The sequence below is a fragment of the Podarcis cretensis genome, assembly GCF_951804945.1.
Source record: "Podarcis cretensis genome assembly, chromosome: 8".
Taxonomy (NCBI): domain Eukaryota; kingdom Metazoa; phylum Chordata; class Lepidosauria; order Squamata; family Lacertidae; genus Podarcis; species Podarcis cretensis.
In genome coordinates, this window is record NC_137177.1 from 59,403,018 (window position 1) to 59,417,472 (window position 14,455).

A 14,455-nucleotide genomic window follows, 5' to 3' on the forward strand; every position below is an offset into this window, starting at 1 on the left:
TGTGAACTGAATCAAATTCTTCCCCCCTGTCCCTAGCCCTATTGAGTACAGTGGACGCTCGGGTTGCGAACGTGATCCGTGCGGGATGTCTGCGCACACGCGGTATGCGTGACCACTGAAACCCGGAAGTAACCCGTTCCAGTACTTCCGGGTTTCAGTGGTCCATAACCTGAAAAAAACACAACCTGAAGTGGCTGTAACCCAAGGTATGACTGTACTGGCCAGTTCGGGAAGGAAAACACCTTGTGTATGATTTTTTTTGGTGGTGTCAAAGTAGCAGAAATGACTGCTCTGACCTCCAGCTTAACGTGAGGGATGAGGAGAAGCAGTTTATGTTGGCATCATCCGATTAAATTCTGTACAGCTCAGCATTTTCCCGCTTGCAGAGATGCATTTTCAAAGCGACGAGTAGAGATACAAGTATAAATCCTATTATTTGCTATCAGGCGCGCTCAGCATCACCCCCACCGCACACGTCTTTGGAAACACAGGCCGTAATCTCAACTTGCCTACGCACCCACTTGTAGGAGCAGACATGTCTGCCAAAAACATTACAGGCCTGTGTTTCAGTTTCCCTGCCACCACTTTCCCCTCCTCTCTTCCCTGGCAGGATTATGTTTGGGTCTGCTGGGTAGTTCTGCTTGTCAAGAGACAAGCTACTCCAACATATCCCGGTCTGATTTCTAAAGCGAGTGTGTGTCTCCGTGCGAGGACGTCTGGAAAATCGTTTAAGGAAACTTCTTTAATAGCTGCAGTTCTTTCTCGCTGCTCTCAAAATGCTCACCTCCCCAAGGACAGTGGCAGGAACAACCAATGCAGCAGCCAGATTACTGGATGGTGTTCCATTTAGAACTTGTATCACCCTTGTTTTAAAAGCAGCTGGGTTAGTTGCCAGTCGTCCCCCCTCCCTTCAGTCCCAACTCAAGGTGCTCACATCAGCATTTAAGATTTGGGACCCAATTATCTGAAATAGTGCCTCCTTCCCTACAGATCATTTCAGGTGTTAAGACCAGCAGAGAGTCCTTTCTTGGTAGCTTCACTGGCCTCCGAAGTTTGAGGAGTGGCCATGCTGGAGAGCACTTTATTTGTGGCAAACCCTAAGTGGTGGGTTTCCCTCCCCACACAGAGGTGCACGTGAGACCTTTATTATGAAGTATCCGTTGCATGCTGAAGACGCACCTCTTTACCCTGGCCTTTGACTCTTTCCCGCTCTCTCTACATTAGAGCTCGCTCCCCCCCCCCCAATTTCTTTTGAAATTATTTTATTGTGTTTTCAGTAAGTAAACACATTAGCCAAGGAAGTTATCTCTTCAATAGCGTATGTCGAAACAATTGCATTACACTTCCCTCACTCAGCAAAGAAACATCATAGGCAGAACCACCGTGACAAATAAATTAATTCAAGCAAAACTAAATCCTCCCCCCTCAACCAAATGACTTTTTGGTTCCAAGTGTCATTAAGAATGAAAATGTCCCATTACGCCTCAGCAGGTAACTGTAGCAAAGCAAGAGCAGCTTAAATGCAAAACATAATACATACGAAAATATATTAAGTCTGCCAAAAGAGTCGTTTACTTTAAAACGTCCAAGGCCTCATATAATGTGGAGATAGGTCATTAGTTTTATCATTAACAAAGGAGATAAAATCATCCCACTCTACTACAAAGTAATCATTCTTTGCTTGCTCCCTAATTACTTTCAATTTATATTTAAGTTTTTTCCACTCAAGGTACCCTCCAAACTCTCTCATAGCTGTAGTCGAACGCTGCGCCCTTTAAATCTTTACAGAATCTCATAAGAGTTAAATGAACAGCTGTAAGCAGCTCACCCCATTCCTTTGATTGCATTTGTTTAAAAATGATTTGAATATTGCACTTTTAATATATCCATAACCCACCCTTGGATCTTGTGAGTCCCAGAACAAAAGCAACAACAGAGTAAAAGGAATCAAAAGAAGAAAGAGTAAACAAAAAGGTTATAAAAAGGAAACAGGCAATCCTACAAAAAGCAGCACGTGGTTATAGTCTGCAGAATTAATAAGATGGTAACGCTTCCTATGCATGTTTTGGTTCAGTATGAGAGAGGAAGGGCTGTAGCTCATTGGTAGAGAATCCGCTTTGCATGCCAAAAGTTCCAGGTTCAATTTCTCAATGTCTTCAGGTAGGGGTTGGAGAGACCCCAGCCACATTCACACCATCTATTTAAAGCGCTATGATACCACTTTGAACAGTTGTGGCATCCTCCAAAGAATTCTGGGAGCTGTAGTTTTTTAAGGGTTCTGAGGGTTGCTCAGAGACACCTAGCAACTCTCAGTACCCTCGATGAATGACATCTCCCAGAATTCTTTGGGGGAAGCCATGACTGTTCAAAGTAGTATCCTAGTACTTTAAATCGATGGTGTGAATGTGGCCTAAGTTGCGTAAGTTGGTTTGGTAATTGCAAAGAGCAACAAAACTGAGTACTCAAGCAGCTCAAACGCTCCTGGAAAAGTCTCAAACATTTACATAAATATTCCAAAAGAGGGCCAGCCTAATTAAACAACCTCTCTCTTCCTTATCATTCCTTCTTATGCCCATCGATTTTCTTTTCTTCTTACTCCTACAGATTACACATGAATGTCCCCTGCATACAAAATTACATCCTGGGTCAGATTAATTAAACTCCCTGTTGTGGCCAGTTGATATTTTATAAATTGTTGTTTATCGGGATTCTCTTTCTTCCTCCTTTCTTGCTACTTCTACAAATAAAACATTTTTTTACATCTATAAAAAGAGAGACCACCACCAAAAAGAGGCCTGTGGCTTGTATGGAGGTGGGGGAAACACCCCGCATAAAATACCCAAATACCTTTTGTCTTTCGAACCGGCTGGAGTTTTGAGCCGTTTGGGGTTCTGAGCTTTTTCTGGCATTATCAGGTTAGAACAGGACAAACACATGAATGCCTGACATCAGCACTAAACCCAGCAGGACGTGTTACTTTTTCATTAGAATCTTTGAGCTTGAGATCAGACACAGGGAAAGATTAAAACAAATATGAATTTAATCAAGGGATTCTACTTTCCTGGTGTGGGAGCAGGAACACGCTGACATAAATAGAGGGCCGAGCACCAGGGCATCTAAACCATATCAAAGGCGGCTTGCTTACCACTAACTGCTCAGATGATCCATATCATAACAACAAAAAAGAAAAACAATTATTTATTCTTTTTGATGTTTGTGGCTCAGAAGTAACTTCCTTTTTGAAGAGTGCAAGGTCAAAGCCAAGTTATTGTGTGTTTCTTTTTCCAGGTTTTATCCCCTACTTCTTCTTCTTCTCCTTTTTCTTTTCTTTCGCATGAAACTTTGTCAGCGAGGGGCTGAAAGTTATTAGATTGTATGACCTACATTTGGGATCTGTGCATGGAAGCAAAGAGACGCTGGCTTCTTTTGTGGGTATAATAACTGGGGGGGGGGCTGGGGGCGGGCTGGGAAGGTGTTAATTGTTAAAAAGAAAAAAAGAGGGCTGCAAATTACATCCTTATGGAAAATGAGATGATAAAAAAGAGAGAGGAAAAAGAGAACAGGGGAGTATACGTTCTGAAATGTAGAAGTCCATAGCCCATCCCTTTCCCCTGAAACATACTGGTGAAGCAATGGGAAGCCAAACCATCGTTTGACCACCTGGGCCCTTTCCTCATGCTCCCGTTCTCAAACCTCCCTCTCTCTCCTTCCAAGGGTGTTCTGCCAGTTCCCTGGACTTCCTGTGTCATGGGTTGCCTGGATGTAGAAGACTGGTGGGAGGCTGGGGATCCTCTTGCAGTGACTAGCTCCCCTACCCCTTGGTCTCCCAGAACACACAGAGAAATGAAGAGGGCGGAGTAGAGAGAGAGAAAATGAAGCAGCCTTAGGCTGCTGGGAAAGCAACCGCAGAAGGAACCTTAGAGAGCAGTGAGGAGGCAGGGACCTCCAGTCCTTGAAACTCCTTCACTGGTGCAAGCCCTATTGGGAAGAATTGCTGTGATCGCTAAGCCTGCACTATTTTGTTTTCTTTGAATAAAGAGTTGACTTCACAGACACAATGGGTGTTTTATTGCTGACCTGCTCCTGACATCCTGGTTTGCAACAAACCATAAGCCCTCTTCAAGCATTTCTCCTCTGTGCTAACGCTTGAGGCAGGGGAGAGGAGCATGTTAGCTCCCACCCATCAACCATCTTGGAGCCCTGTGGAACTTATGAAGAGCCCTGCTGGGCCACACCAAAAGCCCATCTAGCCCAGCGTCCTGTTCCCACAGTTGCCAACACAGTAGGGAGAAAGCAGGACCCAAGCACAAGGGCCCTCTCCTCTCCTGTGGTTTCCAGCAACTTGTATTCAGAAGCATACTGCCTCCAACGATGCAGGTAGAACATTGTCATTGTGGCTAGCAGCCATGGACATCCTTATATTGGAACAGAGAGCCTACACCGGCTTTTCTCAATGTTGCCCTGCAGATGTTTTGGCCTACAACTGATTTTGTAAGCTGCTGTGACAGATGTTTTGCCTCAGAGAAGAGTTTGGATTTGGATTTGATATCCCGCTTTATCACTACCCTAAGGAGTCTCAAAGCGGCTAACAATCTCCTTTCCCTTCCTCCTCCACAACAAACACTCCGTGAGGTGAGTGGGGCTGAGAGACTTCAGAGAAGTGTGACTAGCCCAAGGTCACCCAGCAGCTGCATGTGGAGGAGCGGAGACACGAACCCAGTTCCCCAGATTATGAGTCTACTGCTCTTAACCACTACACCACACTGGCTCTCAAGAAGCAAGCTCATAGCAGTATCAGGTAGCCTGGCCACTGGTCAGGGATGATGGGAGTTGTATCGTCCAAGACAGATGGAGGGCTCCAGTTTGAGGAAGGCTGGTCAACACAAATACAGAGAGTTGTAGAAAGTTGACCTCCAGTTCATGAAGGTCAACTATCCCAGCTTGATGGGACAGTAGAGGAAGCAGTTTTGTCCATATTCTCTCTCTCCCAGCATGTTGATTTGACACAAAAGACAAGTGCCTGGGTAGAGCAATAGTTTGCCATTACATCTCAGTTGAGAACGCTATGTTTCTCAGGCAAGCTATTGTTTGTTTGAAGGTGAGAACTGTGAAGCACAGACCAATTCTGCTTTGTAGCAAACAATATTTCCCCCCAAACTGGGTGTTAGAAAACCCTATGGTTTGCTGTGAACCAGGTCTGATAGATAGGCTGTTGTAGCATGCAAGGGAAGGAGACTGTGTAAGCCCAAGACCTGCTCCTTTTGGTCAAACCATGGTTTGGTGATTTATCCATAATGGCCCAGTTTGGATGTTAATCATTATTTTTAAGTGAGCTCCAGTGACACTACACACATTCTTTATTAAGGTCCCAAGACCCGAAAAAACAATTGCGAAAGCAAAGTACAGAATACGGAAAAGACGTTACTAGGCAGTCACTGTGTTTTATGCAAGACATGTGGATTTTTAATTCTTACTACCTCAAAGAGAAAATTTTGCCATGGCTAGGGTTATTTTTTTTTATCTTCAAGGAGATACTTGAGATGAAAGATAAGAGTTTCCAGGTAAATTTACCAATAAGGGCTTAATTGATTGGTTCCAGGAACCAGTGATATTGGTTTATGTGGTCCTTGACCAAAGACAGTGCCAGTACATCTTTTTGATAGCTGAAGCACACCTATGAATTAAAATGCAGAAAACCCTTCATTTTTATATACAACAAGATTAACTTGTCACCACAGTGCTGGAGTGACTGCCGGTGGTGGCTCAGACCAGCCATGACCCTGGGCTCATATTTGTCTTCTCCAGGGGATGAGACTGAGGAGTCAGGAGAAGAGCTGAATCCAGGACCAGCCCCAGAGGTATGTCTGCAAGATGAGTGCTCCTCTGGATCAAGGATTTTCCATTGTCATCCTTTGTCTCATAAGACTCGGGGGGGGGGGGGCTTTAAAACCAGAATCTGGCTCTATTTTGTCAGCTCCAACCTTGGCAATGTGCTAGCCATTTCCAGGATATAGCCCTGGGATATGGGAAATGGCTTATTTGTGCAAAACTGGCTGCCAGTCACCTCATCCTGCACAACTGGAAGGACAGAACACCCTACCCATTCCAAGATCCAGCACACATATCCATGTGTTCCACCTAGAAACAGAGCAAATTTTAAAAGCAGCTCCAGAAAGATACCTACTATGCTACCCCATACTACAAAGGTAGGGAACCTCAGGCCTGAGGGTCAAATGGGGCCTTACAAACCTTTCTATTTGACCCTAGGGAATCTCCTTGTTTCACATCCCTATTTCCCAGGCCATGCCCCTCACCGGCCGTGCTTTGTGCCACCCCATAAGGTCTCTTATATGGAGACGCCAGGGATTGAACCTGGGATGCTCTACCACTGAGACACAACCTTTCCCCAATTGTGTTTCTATCAGGAAGTGAAGGATAGCCTCCCCTTCAGATCCTGAAGAGCAGGCAGCAGGGAAGGCGACAGGACCTGTGCAGTCCGACAGAGCCCAACGATGCTGATGCCTACCCCAGGCTGAGGTGTGGAAAGCAGTTTAAATTCTCCCCTTTGCCCTGGAGCAACGCTATGTCAGCTGCTCCAGGGCATTGTGGGAAATTTAAAATGGCAGCCATTCAGCACCAATCAGAGGAGCTGCCCCTGCTCTGCCCCATACCCCAAACCAATCTTGCAGATTGTGATGGAATCACTACGGCTCCTGCTATAGTCAGTCAGCCACTTTTTTATCTCCTGCAGCCAAAGACATTTGCGAAAAGATACATTCTCCCTCCCTCAAGTGATATGAAAAGGATTCAAAATATAAGATGAACATTCCAAAGATTATTTATCATGGCCTCTTGTTATCACCAGAGCAAAGCATCTTAATAGCCATACAGTGCCAGATCCAGGGTTTTTTTTTTTGGGGGGGGGCTCCGGGGAAGTCACAGAGCCTGACCCAGGAGTCAGCAAACTTTTTCAGCAGGGGGCTGGCCTACTGTCCCTCAGATCTTGTGGTGGGTAGGACTATATTGGGGGGGGGCATGAACGAATTCCTATGCCTCACAAATAACCCAGAGGTGCATTTTAAATAAAATGATACATTCTACTCTTGTAAAAACACGCTGATTCCTGGAACGTCCGCAGGCCAGATTTATGAGGTGATTGGGCTGGATCCGGCCCCCGGGCCTTAGTTTGCCTACCCATGGCCTGATCCTGCTCTCTTGAGGAATTTGCTTCCTCACCACCATAATTACCATCTTCATTTTTCTCACTATTTCCACCTGCTCCCTTGCCAGGCAGACACTCAATGAACAAGCAAGCAGTGGCATCTATTGTGCCTCCTCCATCTCTCTGGAACTGTTGCCCTGGACCAGAATGAGAGTCAAGCAAGCAGGGTGCAACACTGAAGAGCAGGGGCTCTTGTCAACAGGCCCCCTGGAGGGTTGTGGCCCCCTCAGCACATTCCTGACCCTGCCAGTTCCTGATGCTGGCCCTGGATCTTGGCTGACTTCAAATATCTAAAGGGCTGGCCTATTGAAGATGGAGCAAGCTTGTATTCTGCTGCACCAGAGGTAGGAGCTAAACTAATGGAATAAGGAAGGATATTCCAACTAAACATGAGGAAGACCTATCTGATGGTAAGAGCTGTTTGGCAGTGAAACAGACTCCCTCAGAAGGTGGTGGACTCTCCTTCGTTGGAGTTTGGGTGGCCATCTGTCAGGGATTATTTAGCTGTGATTACTGCATGTGGGGAGTTGGACCAAATGACCCTTAGGGTCCCTTCCAACTCTGCACCCCTTGAAGAGATGACAGCTTCCTCTGCCAACCCTAAGCCAAGTGAAGAGGACCATTGCAGGCACCAGGACAACTGGCATCTTGTACTCCTGAATGCCTACAATGGGCTGCTGGGTTCCGGAAGCTTCCAAACAGCCATCAAGCTCTTAGCTCAACCAGACACAACCAAAATGTTAAGCTCACATGGGGGCAACCAGTATTTAGTGCGCCATTAAATGCGGTTCTAAAGGTCAACCAGTCTCCAGTTTCTCATTTCAGCTCGTGTTCACTGCTCAAAACACATTGCAAGTATTTATTTGTGCAAGGAGGATGAACTTAAGCATTTTAAGGAGGCAAAAACCCCAAAACAACTGCAATATCAGCCAGCCCTTTATCTGTAGAAGAAAGGTGTACTTCTTCAGATCGAGTGCCACATTGAATAAACACAACTGTCGTCAAATGTCATGAACATCTGAGGACAACATCATTCAGTGTGGCAATGCAGACAGACTAAGGAAAGAGGTTCTTAAAAAAACAAAAACAACAACAACCCAAAACAGCCCATAACAACCCCTAAAATAAAAACCAAGACCTCATTATTAACATTGCCGCTGGCAAGGTGAGTGGAGAACACAACCTCTTCCTTCTTTCCTTTACATGCACACTGGTAATTATGCAAGGGACACTGTCTTAAGATGATTTAAAAAAGAGGTGCTTTCATTGTTTTTCGCTTCATACAAGGTTAAGGGTTCTTTGGGTCAAAATATTCTGCCTCAGCATCTCTTCGCTACATCAGTCCTTTTTCTTTCCGGGGTGGGGTGGGGATGGGGGGGAAGAGTGGGGGCTGGAAACACCCAGAGCCATAATTTGTCTTAGAATTCCTTTTGAAACGCTACAAGAAAGACTAACCACTGCTCTTTTCCCTCTGTTTCTTATTCCCGCAATCCCTTTATCTGGCTTTCATTTCCAGGCTCGCTTGGCCTCTTTTGTAGGAGAGACTTCAGGGAGCCCAAGTCACTTTCGCAGCCCCTGTGATGTTCGGGAAGATTAAAAAGCGGCTTTGAAGCTTTAACAGCACTCTGTAAGCCCCGTTGGTACAGGACCTCAGAAAGACCCAAGCCATCTGGCAAACTGACATAAAGACGACGCAAAGTGATTGAAACAGTTTCTTCAAAGCGACAATGGCCGGCTGGCAGGTTTGTTGATTTGGGGGTTTTTTTGTCTTTTATGTGTCACCCTCAAAAAAAAAAAAAAAAAAAAGTTGCAAGAACACCTAGGCAATCGCAGAGAGAGAGAGAGACAGAGAGAAACGATTGGTGCAATCTGCTTCCACAAGTTTCTATTACCAGAAGCAAAAGAGGGTACTCGGGGAAGTCACTGAAAGCAATCCGGTGAAACACTAATGAATTTAACCTGAGGCGGTCTGTTTGGTAATTATATAATTAAACACTTCATTTGGAATTTCTAAAGCTTTTGCAGGGAAGAACAGCACTTCCTATTTACTGAATCCGGTTTTGACAGCTTAAGCTGGCGTGCTCGCGCGCGCACACACACATACATACACACACACACACAGAGGAAGGGGGGACATGTACAGGGGGGCAGAAAGGGAAGTTGTTTCATCTAAGGACAAAATGATTTGGAAGATAAGAAGCCGTCACTGTGCGCCTAATTGCAATTGTCTCGTTTTAATAACTGGCGACATAAATATCTCCAATCAGAACATTTCCTCGCAATGTCAGAATACAATGATTGATACGTTTAAAGAAGAAGGAGAAGAAAGGAGGGAGAGGGGGAGAGAGGGAGAGATGCTCTGATCTGCGACTACATGAAACGCGTTTGTTGTTTTTCCCTGGGTGATGTCAAACATTCCTAGGGAGAGAAAAGATATTAAAAAGACGAATTTACATATTATTGATACTTTCAATCTTTGTTACTGGGCTCTAATGCGCTAGTAACAGGGAGTGAGAGATGTAAACGAGACGTGTCTATGCCACTGGGGAAGCACCACAGAGATGGCAGATTTGGGAGGACAGTTGAACTCAGCCGGATTTCCACCAGATCAGATGTGGCTTGCAGTGGAAGCTTCCCTGAACTCTTGCAAATCTCCAAAACTGCAGTCTTACGAAGCCAGGAAAAACAAACGTCAACCCATTCACCCAACTACCCCAGTAATCCTGGCCACGGCTGCTATAGTAATCTATACAATGAACAGTTTATAACAGGTGTAACCATTTTTCTGTGCTCCTGAGGTCACCTTTTGGAGTGGCAGGTGAAGCCCAGGGATGGTTGAATCTGTCCATTTCAGTTTCTTATTTCTCCAGTCTTAAACTCACGTCTCCACATTTCCACATCAGTTTGCTTTTTAAAAAAATGTCCTCATGAAAATTCGTCAGTATTTTAGTGCGAATTTCTCCCAATATGCACATTTTTGCAAAGCAAATTCCCCTAAGTCGTGTATGTTATTTTCACTAGCATCTGGATTTATCCGCATGCTTTAGTATATTGGGCGGTGTGCAGTTAAGATTTACTCAGAGTAGTCCCCTTAAAAATAATGAGCATGAGAAAGTTAAATCTGTTAATCTCAGTGGGTCTACTCTGAGTAAAACGTAGCTGCATACCCCCCGGTGTCCTTTCGTATAGTTTCGGCTGCAGAACTGCATTGCAAAATCTAGAGAAGTGCAAATTTCAAAGGATTTCTGTGTTTTGGTTTGCATATTGTAACAGTATTCCCTCTGCGTACTTCAGTAAATGGGAATTGGGTAGGTTTGCCTTCAAATCCAAACTGAATCTAGTTTCTCCTCTATACCTAAGGAGGCCATCACTGCCCCCTCTCATTCTGCCACTCCCTTTTTATCTCTGTGGTCCTCTTCTTTCCCACCCAAAAACCTGCCAGGAGAGAGACAGACCACTCTGGCCAGATAGGAAGATAGGGAGCTGCATTATGCTGAGGTCTTTCTAGACCAGTGGTGCCACCCCCCCCCCCAATAAAGCCTCAAAGCTTGTGAAAACAAACAGCTCATCTTCAGTGTGAAGACTCTCTCTAAGCACCTGGGTTTAGCAATCAATCCCTCTTTCCAGGGAACTCTGGGAATGGTAGCTCTGTGAGGCGAATGGGGGGTCTCCTAACAACTCTCAGCTCCTTTAATAAATTTCAGCTCCCAGAATTCTTTGGGGGAAGCCATGCCTGTTTCAAATGGTATCATAGTGCTTTAAATGTATGGTGTGAATGTGGTAATTGCCTCAACGCCTAACGTGCCCTCTTGGCTCTCTTTGCGAAAGGCATGGTGGACAAAATTATTGGTGCAGTTCTAGTCCAAAGCAACGGTACTGGGCAAGAAAGTGGGCACTCCTGCGAATAGACTGAGGTTACTCACACCGGCAGGTCTGCTGGAGCATCCTTGGGAATTACGCCTGCCAGGCCAATTCACTGGCCAACTCAAGCTTGCATGCCTCCTCAGTTGTCAGGTCTACCACACCCTCAGAGGGCAGAGCTGGGGCTAACTCCATCAATTCTCTCCACCATTGGGATGTCAGGCTGTGTTGTGGTGAGGATGCCGCTTGACAGTCTCAGTAGTCTCATCCCAATTCTCCACCTCCTCTGACCAATCTTGCCAAGAGGTTTCCAATGGGGCTCATGACAAATAGCTACACTGATGTATGAAATTTCATGGGACTGCACCTAGTAAAAGGCAATAAACCTGTACAATCACAGACATCTGTTGCTTCAGACATCTTGTGAAGACTTGTTTTTTGTTGTTGTTGTTGTTTTGACCCAAGAGATCAGACCCTTTTTTGGTGTATGAATCCCCTTGATCTCTTTTATTTGCCTTTCCATGCTTATATATGCATGTTGTTTTATACTGTTTATTACAGTCATACCTCGGGTTACAAACGCTTCAGGTTGCGTTTTTTCAGGTTACAGGCCGCCAAAACCCGGAGTTACTGGAACGGGTTACTTCCGGGTTTCGGCAGTCGCGCATGCGCAGAAGCGCTAAATCGCGCTTTGCGCATGCACAGAAGTGCCAAATTGCAACCCGTGCATGCGCAGACGTGGGTTGCGAATGCTGTGGGTTGTGAACGTGCATCCCGCACGGATCACATTCGCAACCCGAGTGTCCACTGCATTGGCTTCAGCTTATATTTTTGCTTCACTGGATCTTGTTTTCATATTGTACATTGTGTACGCCACTCTGAGATTTTTGAAATATAAAGAAGTCCAGAAATACTTTCAAATAAATAATAAAGGACACGGTTAGGACTTGCCACGTAACGGCGATAATATAATTCTGTGGGTGAGAAATCTTTAGTTTGAACCTTTCCCCTCCTACAACAGAACACAGTTGCAATGCGCTAAGGGAGGAGGGGAGAAAATGTTCTGTCGCTTTCCGTGTCAAAGCGAGGGGAGAAATATTAAGCGTGGAGTTGCGATCATTATGATGAGGTGCTGGAGAGGTTTCCTCTCTCATTTCCTCTCTCCCCATTGCTTTCATTCCTTGCACTCCTCTGATCTTGATATCGCTAGCAAAGCCGCCTCTCTCCCTGCCCTTTCCCGCTCTGGACTGCCCTCCTAGTCCTGCAAATCAACACAACTAAGCTGAGAGATTGTCAGAGAGTCCTTTGCTAGAGAGCAGTGCTCTTACCCATCCTTCCTCCACCTCCGCCACCCGCCCTCCCCAGACTGCAAAATACCTTGTTATAGCAAGACCTTTGTCATGAAAACTGGAGAAACTGCCTTCTGTCTCTCTGGTGGGCATGGAAATAGGCACAGCAGAAGCTGATCAAAAGAGGCAACTTGAGGGAGCAAAGCTAATTCTTCTTAAAAACAACAACAGCCATTGCCCCGTACTTCCTTCTTGCAAAATAGCTGCAATGCACAGTCTGTTTCCCACAGCTTACTGTGCTGTGTTATGTGTGCCCAGTTCCATGCTGGGCAACTTGGGCTAATATGCCTGCCAACTGCAGCTGCTGGGGGACCGCCGGGATCCACAAGTTGCTCTAGGGAGCAGAGCTGAAGAGTCAAGTCAAGAGTCAGAGTAAGGCCACATTCACACCACATGCTTAAAGCAGCATTATGCCACCTTAAGCAGTCATGGCTCCCCGCAAAGAATCCTGGGAGCTGTAGTTTGTTAAGGTTGCTGAGAGTTGTTACGAGACCCTCCTCTCACAGAGCTACAATTCCCAGAGAGGTTTAATGGTTAATCCCTCTTTACAGGGAACTCCCTGATGTGAGGTCAGAAAGATCCAGGTATCAGAAAGCTTCCGGTGAATGGAAAATAGGGCACCTCTGTTCTAAATATGCATTGCAATTATTTGCAGTTGTGCATTGTATATTGGTATTACAGGCAACAACCGATTAATGTGTGCCTGAAAGGTGTGAGACTGCGCACACACACATGGCGCGAACTCAGAAGTGACCTGAAACGATAAAACAACACATCACTAAAAGGGCGTAACAGGTTGGGGAACACTTATAAGCGCTCCACCAACACATACAGGGGATGGAAACGGAAGCCCCACTCAAAATGGCCATCAGCTGTATATAAAATAAACTCTATACCAAGATGGGAAGCTGCATGGTGACAGAGTGCTATCTGAGATGATTAAGAAGGTGAAATCACCCTGCGAGCCATTTTAAAAGCTCGGTTCCAGGTAGTATGTGTCAGGAGGTAAATAGATGCATGCCATTCCTACAGTGGGGAGGAGCTTCATCCCTGAAAATAATTATTTCAGAAATGGCTTAAGGGTCATGATAAGTAACAAACTTAAAGCCCCAAAAGATTAACAATTATTTGAGGATCTACAAACAATGAGGAGGGGTAACAATTAGGAACAGAGAAGAAGAGATTTCTGGGCGGACTGCAGAGATTGCTTGTAGAATTTATAGAGGATCCAGGGTGCCATTGGGAAAGGGGAGTACAGTGGTACCTCAGGTTAAGTACTTAATTCATTCTGGAGGTCCGTACTTAACCTGAAACTGTTCTTAACCTGAAGCACCACTTTAGTTAATGGGGCCTCCTGTTGCTGCTGCGCCGCGGGAGGACGATTTCTGTTCTCATCCTGAAGCAAAGTTCTTAACCTGAAGCACTATTTCTGGGTTAGCGGAGTCTGTAACCTGAAGGGTATGTAACCTGAAGTGTATGTAACCCGAGGTTCCACTATATCTGCTTTGCAAGCAGAAGGTCCCAATTTCCATCTTCAGGCTGGGCTCTGAGAGACCTCCGTCTCAAACTCTAGAGCAGGGGTCAGCAATCTTTTTCAGCCATGGGCCGGTCCCTCAGACCATGTGGTGGGCTGGACTATATTTTGAAAAAAAGTATGAACGAATTCCTATGCCCCACAAATAACCCATAGATGCATTTTAAATAAAAGCACACATTCTGCTCATGTAAAAACACCAGGCAGGCCCCACAAATAACCCAGAGATGCATTTTAAATAAAAGGACACATTCTACTCATGTAAAAACACGCTGATTCCCGGACCGTCCGTGGGCCAGATTTAGAAGGCGATTGGGCTGCATCCGGCCCCCAGGCCTTAGGTTGCCTACCCCAGCTCTAGAGAGCCACTGCTAGCCAGCGCAAATAGTACTGGGCTTAGATGGACTGACGCTTTGAATTGGTGCAAGGCAGCTTCCTATGTAATCCTAGAATGAAGACCTGCCAGCTGAGGGGCTTTAGGATTCTGCC

At 45.6% G+C, this 14,455-nt stretch overlaps 1 protein-coding gene and 1 long non-coding RNA gene across 11 annotated transcripts in view; one reads left to right on the top strand and one right to left on the bottom strand.

Annotated features, from left to right (window-relative positions):
• Nucleotides 1-14,455, bottom strand: part of LOC307223104 (uncharacterized protein) — a 131,459-nt gene that overhangs the window by 109,103 nt on the left and 7,901 nt on the right. The gene's annotated exons all lie outside the window — the stretch shown is intronic.
• The window catches only part of LOC307223135, a 66,930-nt gene that overhangs the window by 47,735 nt on the left and 4,740 nt on the right, over nt 1-14,455 (top strand). Inside the window, exons 2-4 of the long non-coding RNA XR_013841976.1 lie at nt 5,806-5,858; nt 7,295-8,387; nt 8,739-8,964. This is a non-coding gene — a long non-coding RNA (uncharacterized lncRNA). The remainder of the gene's footprint in view (nt 1-5,805; nt 5,859-7,294; nt 8,388-8,738; nt 8,965-14,455) is intronic.